This window comes from Astatotilapia calliptera, chromosome 6 (genome assembly GCF_900246225.1).
Source record: "Astatotilapia calliptera chromosome 6, fAstCal1.2, whole genome shotgun sequence".
In the NCBI taxonomy this organism is placed as follows: Eukaryota; Metazoa; Chordata; class Actinopteri; order Cichliformes; family Cichlidae; genus Astatotilapia; species Astatotilapia calliptera.
The window spans coordinates 10721314-10737544 of NC_039307.1; the positions used below are offsets into that span (position 1 = coordinate 10721314).

The 16231-nt window shown below is 37.8% G+C and overlaps 1 protein-coding gene across 2 annotated transcripts in view; it reads left to right on the forward strand.

The window, feature by feature from the left end:
- The first annotated feature begins 1965 nt into the window (after positions 1–1965).
- gcgrb (glucagon receptor b) overlaps positions 1966–16231 on the forward strand; it is a 55900-nt gene continuing 41634 nt past the window's right edge. For both annotated transcript variants that reach the window (XM_026170251.1, XM_026170252.1), the window contains exon 1: positions 1966–2247. The gene's annotated coding sequence lies outside the window, so the exon portion shown is untranslated. The remainder of the gene's footprint in view (positions 2248–16231) is intronic.

Here is a 16231-nt window from a genome sequence, read left to right on the forward strand (position 1 = left end):
GCAGGTATTTCTGAGTTGAGTTGCCTACAAACATCTAGGATTAGAGGGAGGTAGTATACCTCACACAAACACACTTTAAAACAATAAAACTCGGTTATTTTCTGACCAGTATGACTATGAAAATGACTTCCTCATTTTGCAGTGTATTTTTTATTGCAATGTTGCATGTAATCATGTTTTTAATTGCATCCATGGCTAAGAGTGGACAAGATTTACTTACTTAATTATTTATTTATTTATTTATCAGCTAAATGCCGCCTCTTACTGACGTTTTCTGTTTTTTGTTTCCCTTTTAGGATACTGGGGGCGGAATCGTGATGGATTCCTTACTGCCAGCAAACCACTGGAGCTTCAATGTTACCAAACATTAAAAAGTGCACACAACGAATCTCTTAAGATGTGCTGACTTTGGAGTCATTTATTCGTGTTACCTCTTGAGTCTGCTGGATAGTTTTATTTTATTTTATTTATTTATTTATGTATTGCATTTATTTAATGATGTCTATTTTCACTTCTTCCCACCCACTCCCCACTCCAATCACTGAGTGTCACTGGTAACCATCAAGTGATTACTTATTTAGTATTTTATTTTTATTATATATATTCCAGATGGAAAACTCTGCTGTGATCGCCTCTTCAGGGCCAACACTTGAGTTAGAAAGGAAAAACATTCAATCACATTCAGTTAAAAGTACCGGTGGGAACGGACCTACATAAAGCTAACCATGTTTAGGAATAAGCCTCCCGGAAGTTAAGCGAATTTCGTTTCATAATAAATCAAATCATGCCAAATTAACTTTTGTATATGGATTTACGAGGGAAAGGTGTAAAATTTATAGCCTAAATAAAATATCCATCATACAGTTGTACTAAGAAAGTATCTGCAATCGAAGCGAATACCAGTTTTACAGGTATCACAACATGTTGCGACATTTGGAAAAAGAAAAATGAGGAAAATTAAACACCTTTGAAATAAATGTATGACACGTTATATCGTCGGCTTTACCTAGACCCTGGTTGTCACTGGGTTTTATATTTCTGACCTTTTTTTCTTTTTCTTTTTCTTTTTGAGAACAGCACGATGGCACGGTGTAGTTAGCAATGCTGCCTCATAACAAGCAGTGGGTTCAAATCCACTGTTCGGTGAAGGCTTTCTGTACGCATTTTGCATGTTCTCCATTTATCTGCGTGACTTTCTCTGGGTTCTCCAGCAACTGGTGATTCTGAATTATCCATAGTTGTGAATATTTTGTGTCTCTCTGTGTTAGCCCTGCACAGACTGGCCTATAGTAGCTGGGATAGGCTACGTTCCCACCGACCATGAACTGAATAACTGGTAAGAAATGGATTGATGGACAGTTATTTCCTGGTTTTGTCCAGTCATTTTATTTGTTATACCTGTTATTTTTTTCCTAATTGTTTTTTCTAACTTTACTTGAACAATATTTTATAATATTTTATAATATATATAATATATTTTGCATTTTTATTCATTTTATCATATCATATCATATCTATCTATCTATCTATCTATCTATCTATCTATCTATCTATCTATCTATCTATCTATCTATCTATCTATCTATCTATCTATCTATCTAGCTATCTATCTATCTAGCTATCTATCTATCCCCGCAGGCCTTTTTTTCTCCAGCATCTTTTTTCCTGCTCATTTTATTCGTGCACCTAATGTTAAATCACCTTCTATTGCCACATTCATTTGTTAAAGTCTAATCATTTTTATTTATATGGGTAAATAAATGTCACCACCGAAATTATTACAATTCTGATAGTGCTTGTGCTTATACAGACTGACTCAGGTATAGAAACACACATACATTGTTCCTGCCGTTCATCATGTGGAGTTGTATTTTGAAACTTGACACCGGAAGTTGGAGTCCTTGTTCTACATCGCTTTCTGTGAAATACAGGAGCGCGGAGCGCCATTAAGAGCGCAGCGTTGAGTACAGCGCACAGCGGACCGCACTGCAAAGAGAGCGACATTTACTTTAAAAAGTGATTTACAGACATCAAGAGTGAAAGAAACAAAAAGACCCAGTGCTGCTTAACTGGACTAGAGCTAATTTGAGAACTCACAGGTTGTTTTTTCGTTCTTACTTTATAAATCTGCCTCTGGACACTGTAATACATAGTCTGTCTGCTGTGGACCTACCTGCTGTGATGGGCCGGATGAACAGCGGGCAGTGTGGGGGTGCCAAGAGCGCAAGAGGAGGTCTGGAAGCATAGGTAAAAAAAAAAAAAAGAAAGAAAAGAAAACAAACTGGTTGGAGTTCGCACTGTTTATCTGATTTTCTGGTTTCTGTCATCACAAAAAGTGATGACTGAAAATTCTGGTTGTCACATGCGAGTTTCTCTGTTGAGGGACATTGTTTAAGTGTTATTCATTTATTTTTTTGGAGCCGGCATAATTTTTCTCCGGCATCATTGACTGAAATGTGAAGCTCAGCTTTTAGAAGTGTTCTACAAGCTGAGGCTTTAGGTGATTGTTTCCTTTTTGCTTTTAAAGTGTTAGGACTGTTCTTATTGAATGCATTTACACAGTTGCAATCCTTCTTGTCATTCACAAAGTCCTTCTTGTCTTCCACGCCTCTGTGCTCTTGTATGACTGATTCTCAAGGATATGTGAGTGCGCCGGGCACATGAAGGGACTGGCAAACCTTGTTAAATGTGCCTCTTCTTCCGTCAGTTATCATCGGAAGCACAGATAGCCTTTAATATAAATTCGGACCAGTTAATTTGGGCTGTTCTAAAGGGATGGGACATCAGATAACTAAATAATATGAAATGCCAGTGTTAGTTTATCTCGTGTGGTTTGTTAATGTGGAACGAAAGGTCCGTGATCACTTAAATCGGATTGTGGAAAAGTTGAGTTGTGATAAATATCTCTAGCAAAGCCATGAAGTAGACAAGCTCTTCCAGCAAAGCAAGTTTTAGTGTTTTGCATTAACACAAAACTGCAAAGATGTAAGTTGTATATGAGACGTATTTATATTTCCTTTTGCTTTACGGCAATGTTATTGCTGTATGTGCCTTAAAAGTTCCAGTTTCCTAACATTTTTCATCTGCAGCTAAGGACCATGTAACATCAACAAGTAAGGTGTCTTCTCTTTAACTGTAAATTTATTGTTCTTATGTAATCACTTGATTAAAAAAGAAAAAAGTGACAGTAAAAATCGTCAGACCTTAGCCAATATCTGCCAGGTAATTTACAGCTTTCATCGCAGCTGTCTAATGCAGCTTCAGACAGAGCTCATAGTGCAATATGTCAGTGGAGGCTAAGAGTGCCCCTATACAGATAAACCAGTCAGTGTTGTAGTTCTGTAAGGGTCTAATGTTGAGCTTTTTGTGATCATTTCCTTGACTGTGATATTAAAAAAAGAAGAGAATTACAACTAAATAGAAAACTGTGACTGCAATTTAAATTATATAATGACCTCACAAAACAGTCAAAGCTTTTTATAGCTGTAATAGGATACATTTTAGTATGGTTATGTATTGTAATTGTCTGATCCTATTTAGAAAGAAAATAGAAAGAAAGAAAGAAAAGAAAATAGTTACATAGATGCTTTTCATGGTTATTGTATTTGATGTATTTTTTATTTGTGTTTGCGCCTGAACGCTCTGCACACCGATTGGTTTGCCCTTAGAGAAGCCAACTTGGACTCTTGTCCCGGGGGCATTTTAGATTAGGTTATGACTGGCTACTTTCAGTCACAAGAACACTGTATTCATTTCATCCATCCTTAACACCATATATACTATGCACAGATAGACCTGCTCTGAATTGTAGTCTTCTGAACACAAAATACCCCATGTTTGTTCTGATGCTTGCATCCAATTTCTTAAAAATGGAACCTTTTCTCTCCTCTTGTGTCTTCTTGCCCTCTTATATGTTTTTTTCTCTTTTCAATAAAAAAGAAATGTCTTGGCTGAGGGCTCGGTGCTTTCACCCAGACATCAGACCACTCTTTTGTAATGGTATGATGGCCAGAGATTTGATTTGCCTGGTCAGGATGGGCCAACTGTATGCAGGGAAGATTTATAAAGGACAGATATTGATTCACAGACACTGATCTACAAACATGAAAGCAGGTGAAGTAAGCTAAGGATATTTATCCATTAACCATTTCCACCTGCGGCAATCATCGATGTTAAAGTCTTAGGGCTTCACTGGCAGAACGTTTTCAATCAATAGTCAAAGACAGAAAGGGTTTGCAACCCAAGACCGGGGAAATCTCATCAGTTGGATTTTACATGGAACCTTTCGAGTCATTTATGATATAAGACTGATTTTATTTTATTTAATAAACCCTTCTGTACTGCTAGAAGGTACAGTTAGGTCCATAAGCATGGCAAACTTTGTGTAATTATGCCTCTGTACAACACAGCAGTGGATTTTAATTCAGACAATCAAGATGTGATCGAAGTGCAGTCTTTCAGCTTCAGATCAAAGTTGTTGTTTTTTTTAAAAAGCATTGCATTAATAATTTATGTTTGTGGGTATCTACCTTCAGTTTTCTCTTCAATATCTGAAAAGTATGTTTTTTTGGGTTGCGATCAGGTGACTAGTTTAGCTATAGATGGTCACCTGATCATCTATCCCATTCCTTTTCTTTGCCTTGAGCAAGTCTGGGTGTGGTTTGCTTCCACAGTATGCTTTGGTTCATTATTCATTTTCACAGCATTTGTCGGAATCAGACCAGAGACAGCAGCTCTGTACATCATCAAAAAACACTAGTTCATTGTTTCCACTGGCAGCATTGGCGTTTGTTAATACATTATGTTTGCTAAACTCTGAAAGGCTGCCCTACAGTCACATCTTAAATGCTTAGTTTAAAATCCACTGCACAGTTGTCCAAATCTTGTCAGTGTATGGACCTCTTCATCTTTCTCAGTGGAAGTCAAGTTAAACATATTTTCGGTGTGTGATATTTAGAGGTCTAGCCCTGAAGTTGTACAAACACACTCTCTTGTACAAAACAACACATCTCAAGGACATTTTTACTATGAAAACAGTGAATGTGACTGTGAGGCTGTGAAATGATTGTTATAAAAACTCTTCACAAACTACACCTATGATACTCAAGTAGTCTCACAATTCTTTCAGATAATGACATATGTTAGGCATTTACTTGTATCTACAAGTCAATTATATTTATGTTTTTTTCCATGCTTGGAGATTTCTATGGATTCCTGGACTTTTAACAGGCTTAACATTTGTTCCTCTATTCTTCCTTCTTCTTAAGCTATGCAACCCTGTGCTCTGTTTCTCTTTAGTATGATATCCATACTAAGTGACAGAGACCACTTTACTCCCAAACCCAACTAACTACCCCAAGATATAAAGGCTGTGAAGGTTGTAAACCACAGATGTAAATTGTGCAGTTGTGGTTTGACAGAGTGACTTGTTAGGATTTGCCACTATCACCCCATGTCACAGCATGCCAATTGTGTAGAAAATCAGCGCTTACTCCCTGGAATGTCATATCCTAACCGTCATACCTTGATTGCTTTTTCTGTCTGCGTGGCAGGAACAGTGTGTGGGTGTCAAATTCAAATTCAAATTCAAATTTTTATTTGTCACGTACACAGTCATACACAGTACGATATGTAGTGAAATGCTTGGACAACTGCTCGTGACCTAAAGAAAACAAAAAAGGAAAAGGCTATGAATAAGATAGGAAATAAATATGAAAAATTAAAAAGGGTAAATTTAACTAGGAAGGAATAAAATATAAATTAAGGTTAAAAATGAAATAACTGTACAACACAAATTAGAATGAAGGGTAAATTTAACTGGGAAGAATAAGATAAAATATATAAATTAAAGTTGAAAATAAAATAACTGTACAACAAAATACACAATACACAATATAGAACTATATAAGAATGTATGAAGGAATCTAAATATAAATAAATATATACACAATAACAGCAGCTGTACAAGTATTAACCGGAAATGAAGAATATAGTGACCAGTGTTGTGCAAAACCAAAGTCCAGAAAGTCCAGTGTGTGTGTAAGAACCATATGTGTGGGTCAGTACTGTGTGGTGGTGTGATTGAGAGACCGTATCGCCTGCGGGAAGAAGCTCCTCCTCAGTCTCTCTGTGTTGGTCTTCAGGGAGCGGAATCGCTTTCCTGACCTCAACAGAGAGAAGTCAGTGTTGCAACTCAAGTGATTTCATGCTTAGGGACTGCATCCAGTGAGTGATGGCTGATATGATACTTGATATTTTCCCGGGAAGTACTCCAAGAATGAAGCTAGGGCTACATACAAAGCCGATTAAGGTTTTTAGCCATTCTAAACATGCAACTCTGAGTCAGTATCAATGGAGCTAAATAAGACTTAAGGTTCGTTCACTTTCAGTATAATCACACCACCACCTGCACATACTGGCCATGTTACCTGCCCAGACATACATTCAGCTCCTACTTGTGTGATTTTGCTTTCTTTTCAAATCTTATTGGTTTGGGAGGTGTGATCCATATGCATACAGGTGGGACAGTCTGCGTCTTCTTAACAGATTTAGACATGCATCGGTTTACTTTGTGCGGTTGTGGGATGCAGTGTTTTATTGTTAAAATTTGATAAAAAATGATGGAGTGTGAAGCTTGAACTTTTCTTGTTGGACTTTTGAAAATGAGGCATGTCAGGTGTAAAAAGGTTTTAAACTGCTGTATTAGAGTAAAGCAAAAGACTGTGGAAGGACCCTGAATGTTACTGTCCTCTATGACACTGTATGCTATTATAGTTGTACTTAAGCTGAATGCTAACATTTTCATGCTGTCATGAAAGCGTTCACAAGATATTAGTTAGCTTTTGTTGGCTAAAAATAAAATGCAGCTGAAACTAATAGCTAGGGCAGGGCAATATGGCCAGAAATATTTATCATGATATATATTTGAAAATTTGCGATAACGATATTACTGACAATATAATTGATGCGAGACAAAATACTTAATAACTCATTAACTTTATTTGTGGAAAAAAACCCATCAATGTATTTTCACTTAAACAAGCAGCTGTTTTTTATGTGCATTAAAGCTATATAAAAATGTAACAGTGCAAATGCAAATTCCTTGCTGACAGTTTAACAAAAAGGCATTTCCAGTGGAAATTGGCCGACATATTCTGAGCGTAACCATGCATAATACCCACAAAACTTAAAAGTTGGTTATATACACACAGTGCGGTAATATTATGTTAAAGCACAGTACGTATCACTCTGCGAGGCTCCTGACTACAGTAGCAGTAATGCTCCGACAATCCATCAAGCGGTACGGCTTCGTAGCTTAGCAAAGTCGTACTAAAACATTTTTTGAGCGATTTTTTAGCGCCGCGTACCACATAAAATTGGTTCGTAATAACGACGGCCCGCTTGCATGCTCTACCAAAAATGTGCTTTGGTGTGCATCTGCCAGACAAAAGCCAAACCAGTTCCACACCACTGAAGTTACATCATGTTTACAAACCAATTGTAAACATGGTTCATCTGTTTCATTCAACGATACGCTTTCGCCCTTCTCATTCTCTGTCGCTGCCGTGCTTTTTCCGCCATGTGCGTATGAACACAAAGGCACTGCGCGTGCGTTTTACCCATATTCTATCGCGATATCTCATTTTCTAATTTTTTCTCATTTTCATTGCCTAACATTATACCGGTATTACCGTGAACGGTATGATATGGCCCAGCCGTACTAATAGCAATTGCTTTTTATGACCATGCTTTATTTGCCATTATACTAAGATTTTGAATTGAATATGGACCTGGAGACATAATATTACACTACTCTTTACATTGCTTTCACATTACTTCATATGGTGATCTGAAATGTTTACTCTGGGTTCTTTACTAGCTTTCTGTGCAGATTCTTGCAAAAAGCCGGAGTTGTTTTTGCAGTAAAATCCACTTATTTCTGTCCTGGATCCAGTTTTCACTTTACCATTGTGCTCCTGTTCATTCGACTGTTCACTCCACTCCTCAAAACATGTAGGGGGAGCAGTCTACAAGTTTTTCACTCCTCAAAAGGTGTAGACTGCTCCATTATTTTCCTTCTCCTGCTCTTGAACTAAAATAAGATTACTGTAGCGCAAGATAAAGGCCATGTTTGAAGTTTTTTTTTTCTATCCACTTGCCATGCAGATACAGTAAATTCAGAACCTCTGTAATGCAAGTAACGACATAATTGCAGTTGTGTTGTGATTACTGAATTTAACACAGTAGGACATTACATTACTCTGTTACTGAAAAATGTAATTTGATGAAAGTAATGCAATACTTGCATTACTTGGTGCACACAAAAGCACGGGGGCCGTAAAGTTCAAAACCTGCCACTTGGTTTTCCATGAATTTACAGCTGAGGCAAAACAAACAAACTGCATTTAAGGTTTTTTTTAATGTATAGATTTAAAAAAATATCTGTTATGGGATTGCTGACATTATGCACAGAGAATATTTATTAAATGCATAAAACACCAAAGTCCACGAGGAACAGCTGAGATGTGTTATGGCTGTTGATGAACTGGAAGGCTTAATTAATACTTAAATTACTCCACTCTAGAAACAGCTATAAATAAATAAATAGTAGCTCCACTGAAGGCGATAAGATGTTCTCCTGTTTGCTTGTGCAAGGATGAACTCCAGTCTTTTCAGCAACTGTAAAGTCTAGCAGGTAAACTACAAGGAGCTGTGTTTGACTTCTGGTTTAAGCAGAAAGGATGATATAAACACACACTGACATTTGCCGCTTAGTTGAACAGCCAGTTATTATTCTCACTGTCTTTTTTATCTGTGGCATCACGCAAGAAAAACAGAGGCTCACGATAGCATTATAAGAAGTGAATGGAAGCCCAAATTACAACATATTCAATGATGCAATTAAACCACAGGCTAGACTTGCACTCTTTTCTGAACTCCACGAGACCTAATTACCAAGATTAAATCAAACATCATAGGTTACCTCACATCAGAAAGCATAAATACACACATGCACAGGAGTGCATTATTTTCTGCATTACATTACACGTTCAAAACAAAATAACCAACTGCTTAATGCTGATTGGATGGTTTGTTTTTCTTGTGTCGAACTTCAAAGTCCCTGACTGTTGTTAACATGCTGAGAAAGAGAAGGTTTATGTTAAAGCCAGCCTTGCGTATTTCATTTTTCTTTTCTTTTGTAGAGTCCTGTATTTGATCCTGCATTTGTTATTATTTCATTACAATGAGTTAAAGAACAGAGAGAGTGATTACACTCAGAATCTCTTATTAGTCATTCTCTCCTGCATACAAATGTGCACATGTACATTTCAGTCAGGAGCAGTTTGGTCAAGAGAAGACTGTTCCAGTTCCTTCTGCAGTAATTTATATTTGGCGGCATGACTCTGTTCTTGGAAATAAGAGCACAGAACCCTCATCCAGGACATCGATTACGTTAGACAGCATGAAATGGATACGCTAAGGTGAAGTTGGATTACCGAACCTGGTGGTACATTGTTCAACAAACTTAAATGGTGTGCCCACTATAATATTTGCCAATTGGATTTGTGAAGGGTAGTTAGTTGAGCCATCAGGAGATACAGGCTGGCACTGAGATGGGTTGTGTCAGCTAATGTACTGGGGTTGCTGGCTGACTTGGACTTTGTGACTTGCCTGAACTAATACTGATACTTTGTGTGCCAGCTGTGTCACCACAATCCTGTCACCGTTAATACTGGAGCTCCAAACCTGATGCAGTACTCGGCTGAATGAAAGGTGTCACCACTCAGTAGAAGAAATCAATTCAAAAAGCAAACAACTTTTTTCACAGTTTTCTCCAGAACCTTTCATCTTTTCAGACTGTTCCAGCATCTCCCTCTGTGAAATCTAAAAATCTCTGGGCTCCATTAAACTGGCGACAATGACGGACACAGAAGTACAATTATGTCTTTAACTTGCCCACGCCAGCCTCCCCGCTGCTCTCAGCACTGCACATGGCAGGTTACAAAAAAGTGAGAGGTGCACAAAAAAGAAAAACACCAGCAAGACTCTGGCACAGTTTACAGGGTGACAATGGTGTTACAGGCATTGCTTTCCCTCCTTGAGTTTTCTCATTACATCAAGGGTCCTGCCTTTTTGTTTTCTTCCCTCTGTTATGGTAGAACTCAGTATGAACCGTGCAAAATGTCAATTTCAGCAATGAGCTTGAAAGAAATGTACTAATCTGAGATTCTTGTGAATTTCCATTTATTTCTGAGTGGAAAATTGTACTAAGCTGATACCCATTAACATTTATTCTGTTTTAAGAGGGAACATTTGCTTTGTTTTCATTAGTTATGAAATAAAGACAGGATAGCAGAACATGCTGAAGGGTGAAACTTTGTTGATCTGCGGGTATTCTTTTTATGCATGCGTGTTGAAAGAAGGCCTGCTATATAAACACAGTTGTTTAATTCATCAACACTGACCTAGAGTGGCTCGTGACGCATTCTGTACACACACACACACACACACACGCACACACACACACACACACACACACACACACACACACTATAAGCGCAGATTGCCCCAGCTTGCTGAAACAAAGTTGGTGTACGTCAGCTAAAATCACAATAATTTAACTCCTCAATCTGATGTCATCATCATGAGACACCCTTGTGGCTATTTAACTGGCTGCAGGGCAATGTGGCATGAGGCCTTACAGATGTCTTAAATTGCTGAACTTTTAGTGTGTTTCACAAACACAGTTTGCTTACAGGGATATACGTCCTTGTGACTGTCAAAAATAAATTAATGGGAATGTGTTGGGAATGGGGGTATAAAAGAAAAAAAATGGAATTGATACAATTTTGTTGAACATATGCAATGACAATAAAAGGCTATTCTACTCTATTCTAAGTAACACACGGTGTGTGAACACTGTCTCTGAGTTGCTAATTGCTGAATGGTACAGAGGGAAGTGTGCAAGAGTACCCATGGGATGTTTGGGAGTGTTTAGTGCATTTTTTTTATTTAAAAAAAAAAAGCCATTAAAGAATTATGAAAAGTTACTAACTCTTGCTACAAAGTTTGTGTTATGTGTAATGAAGCATGGCTATCATTTCTGTGAGTGAGAGGGATGTCAGGCAGACAAGCTGAAATGACAATAATAATAAACGCTCAGCCTGTAATTACATCAAACAAAGAATCTTGGCAGATGGCCTCATATCTAATTTTGAAATTGTGTCATTTTCTAAGAAAATTGCCACATATGAGTTAAAGATAATGGATGTGCTGTGATTTGGACTAGAGTCACATCTAAAATGATCCCTGCGATAACAAGTCAGAAACAGCAGAATATCTCTGAAGAAGTAATGTTATGTGAATAGGCTGAAAATGTAAAGTTGTTGCAACAGTATTTTTTCCAAATTGAAAAGCACTGAATTGAAAATGTACACTAAAGAAATTCCTTTCTGCATTTTCTTAGCTGTTTCACCTATTTAGTCTGCTGTGAGGCAACAGTACTAACTACTGCGCCACTGTGCTGCACATGCTGAACAAACAATTATCTGACTAGTCTAATATGTGGGCACAGACCCAGACTTTAACATTACTATAGCTTAAACACAACAAAGAACAGTAAAGGATTTTCCATTTCCAACCTATTTGCATATCCTCATTATATCCCCTCCTGGAGACCACGGCGGGTCTGGGCCCACGCTAGAATAATAGCGCAGGGCAGGATGACTGCTGTGTTTCCTTCGGATTACTCCTCACCCCCTACCCAACCCTGTGGCTTGTCACGTGCTCCATAATGTTGTACTGTGGACATTTATGAGCTCTCCATGCAGAGGAGTTTTTTTGTTTCCTGTTCTCATGCTGTCCTCCTAGGAGCCCAGTATGAGTGGAGGTCTCTTTTTCCTCTTCTACTTTCCCATTGTTGTGTACTTTTTCAGTGTTTTTCTGTAACGCTGCCGATCTCCGACCTGTATTCCCATGTGATGTCTATGTTGTGCGTGTAAGTCGGGGGGGGGGGGTTCTAATCCACTGCGGGGCAACCTGCATGTGGCCAATAAAGCCTTGATTCATTCATTCATTCATAAAGGTTTTATCTTTGCAGTGAATTCATAATGACAAAAGTGGAAACGTTAAAAACTCTGTAAAACCTCATGTTTCCACCACTGTACAATGTTATAAACACATGTCAAAAAAGAGAGATGTGTATATACAGTATTGTCATCAACAGTACATTACACTCCCTTTTCTCTATGAATGTCATTTTTAGAAATGTGGTGCTTAATATAGCACATACATGATAAAATTAAGACAGGGTCATCATTTCATGCTTGTTACACTCATTATAAATATAGCTAACAGCTTGTTAACTCACAGCAATTAACAACAGTAATTTTTGATGGCGGCTATTAGCTATATTTAGTTTTATTTCTTTATTTATTTTATTCTGTGCAGCTAACTGTGACATTCATGCATGTGCCTGTGATGCCACTGTGGCTGCATTCATTAATGACTCTCTGTCCATTCTGGAAGTTTTTCTAACTGGCAGCAAAATTGAAAAGAATAGGACCTTCACATTTATCACTACCTGCGTCATCCCCTGCTCTATTGTGTCAATCTTACTCTTACTGTTTCTGGACTGCATCTATTACCCTGTTCACCCATCGGTGGTAATAACCCTCCCTTTTTAAATCTAAAGGATTGGGTTAAACACACTCCCGTTGTTGTTCGGCTGGATTTCTTCCTTTTTCAGTTTCCCCCTATTTCCGTTATCTCTTCACACTCTACAATAACCATCTCTGTAGCCTCCATTATGCTCTCCCACACCTCCCGCAAGTCTTGCTTTCAAATTACACCACTAGTATTCTTCCAATATGTTTTTTCATTCTCTTTCTTGGTGCGTAAAATTGAACTTCTTCTGTCTCTAGCCATCCCACAAACGGAATTGTATGTGAGTGGGTGGTACCTAAATCCTTGCCCTTGACTTTCATTTGACCCCACAACTGGAAGTTTTGCAGTGGGAGAATGTGTATACAATCATACAGAGCACAAGAACATTTTCACAAGACTCTATTCAGCCTTGTGAAAAACTCAGTATGCCTCATGATTTAATAGCTTGTAAAACTTTGTAGAGAGATGAAGCTTTCTTCTGACAATCCTTCCAAACAAACCATTGTTGTTCAGTCTATTTAAATGAACTGTCATGAACTTTAATGTTTAACAAACTGAGTGTGAGTTCTAGTCTTGTTTTTTTCTGAGCTTTGCATGCAGTGAATTTGCTGGAACATCCACTCCAGGATTGTGAGACTGCATTAACACAGACCTGAGTAAACCAGACCAGCAAACAGCCAAACTATACCAGAGTTTGTTGATGATCTCTTAATCAAGTGGATTTGTAAATGTGCACTTAATCTTTCACAGGATTGCATAGCATTCTGTGGAAATCTTCTTTTCTACATGACTGTAAAAATTATATATAGCGTTCTCTCTCTCGTGTCTAAGCTGATTGACAGAAGTAATTATCAACAACAACTTCATAAAGAGAAATGAGCAAGAAAATCAGCTTTTAAAACTTAAAATGTAAATGTGTTTGTTTCTAAAAACTACATTGTATTTGTTTTTTATGTAGTAATAACTCATGTTAGTGTTCAAAAAAGATGCATTTTTGGATTTCACTGCAGATTTTAATGCTACATTTATTTGGTTGCAATTATTTGTTACAATATTGTTTTTAATATTGCTTCAAATCCAGAAGCCACACAGGAAGCCTATCAGCTGGTGGATAATATAATATAATACACAAGTTCCTCTTCCATTATGTCTCTGTTAGATACTTGTTAGTACACTTTTATCAGGTACACTGTGTATATCAGCGGTCCCCAACCCCCGGGCCATGGTACCAGGCCGCGAGAGTTGAGGCTCGGGTGTGAAATGTATGGTTTTCAGGGTTTTTATTGGTTTTTAGCGTTATTTTGTTATCGTTTTTATTGTTAACTCGGTTTTCCTGGGTCTTTTCAAGTGTGTTATGAATAAATATTCTTTTTTTCGGTACCGGTACTAGTTTTATTTTGTTGTATTTATCCATGACACTTTAAAGGCCGGTCTGTGAAAATATTGTCGGGCATAAAACGGTCCATGGCGCAAAAAAGGTTGGAGACCGCTGGTGTATATGATTCACTTACTAATGTAGTATAGTGATAGGATGGTGACGATGGAGTTGCTAGGCAGGAGGAAAAGAGGAAAACCACAGAGAAAATTCATGGATGTAGTGAAGGAGGACATGCAGAGGTTTGGTGTGACCAAGGGGCATGCTAGGGACAGGATGAAATGGAAGTAATTGGAAGGAAGGATAGAATGGAGTTACACTGCTGTATTGGAACAAATGTACCACATCCTGCCGTAACTGAATTTAGTCTTCTAGTTTGAAAAAGGCTATTTTATGACTTGTTTTATCTTATATCTTAGATATAAATAGGAAACCATGTTTAAACTGAGAGAGAGTCAAAGCTACAGCCAAACATTATCAAAAGATTGGCATATTTTAATGTTTATTGTATGTTTACTGTATTGTTTACTGTATGTTTTCATTGATACTCATTGTCAAACGTTTCAGTGTAGCAGAGTCTGTTTACTTATCTTTGTCAAGAAACCATTAAGATATCCTTTGAGCAGAAATATAGAGGAAAGAGTTTCTTATTCTAAGTCTGTGTTAACTAAATCCTCAGTGCAGACAGTTTTTCCTGCAGCGATGTATCACTCTGTAGTTTTTTAGTTGTGCAGCAACTGGACCAGAAATATGCTGGAGAAAAAGTGGAATAAAGATATAGAGAATTCATCGCTTCAGAACTTATCCATTTTACATGAAGCGCTAATATACATCATAATGTGATCTATCATACATAGCTAAGGGGGAAAGACAGAAGAAGATGGGGAAGAGAAAGATAGAAAAATAGATGAGGTTTGCCTGTGCTCTCCGGCACTTGGCTGAGTCAAGTCGGACATTTTGACACAATCAACACAGATCTGCTGTCACTGCTGTTTCCTGTCAGGAATGAATCCCAATAGACAATCCCCCAGTGCCACTTACTCATTAATTACTGTATATAAATAGGCAGTAAACAAAGGCTGATGAATTAATTCACTGCCAGATGCTTTTCCAAACCAGTGTGGGCACATAAACATTTTTATGTAACTCTATCTCTAAGATATGCACACATGCCTGCGAGTCAAAAAATGAACTGTGATGCGTCCAGGTTTATCGGTGCTGAGATCGCGCAGGTGTTCTGGTTCTGTCCCTCTGAGCTTTACTGAATGAGGTTTTATTTGGCTCGTGCACTCACCCGTGCATTCTCTGCATTGTCTCTGCGCGGTTATGTAAAAGATAGTAGTGCTCGTGGAAACAGTATTTAGACTCAGATGGGCGACCATTTACCCTCCAGGATATCACTTACCCCTCCGCGTCTTTCACAGACACCTAATGTTTTAGTCATGCTCCATGTCTGTCGTCATGACTCCTGTTGTTGGGACAACCAATATTCCAGCTCTCTACAGGACACACAGGGCAGCTAAAGTTTAAGCCATCTACTCTGGTACATGGAAAGTGATGTTAGGTTAAATAAATTGCTAAATTACTTTAATGCTGATGAACAGCCAACAATATTAAGTTGCAAGTTCTTTTTTGTAAGAATAAACTGATAATTATAGATACATATAGAAACCACAACAATAATATGACCTAAATTCCCATCTCTAAAACTACATTCATGTCTAATAGGAGGAGCAGCATATCAAAGACATTACATGCATGAATGTAATGAATATGTACTATATTATTGCACATTTTAGTGGATTACCCAGTTACTTCCAGAGGAAAGTAATTTGTTATCCAACTTGTTACAGAACTTTCATGTTACTCTGTAACATGAAAGTTAGCGTTCTGTTTTAGCTAAAGAGTCCGCACCATCTTGGAAATGTCCTCTGACCCTGCATTCCTTTACACATAACTGTTTCTGTACAGAAAACATGCCCTCTACCCTCTAGAAACATGGCACTGCAGAAGCAATATAAAAACAGTGTCTATAATGAGTTTGACATTGAAAAGATGTCCACAATAAGCACATTTTAGCGTGTACACGGAGGCTGTACGACAACACTAAACGTTCGGTAGATGTTAAACAAAAAGACGTCGCCAGTGTACCAAAATTGAACATACATAACTGACATGTCAAAGACGTCA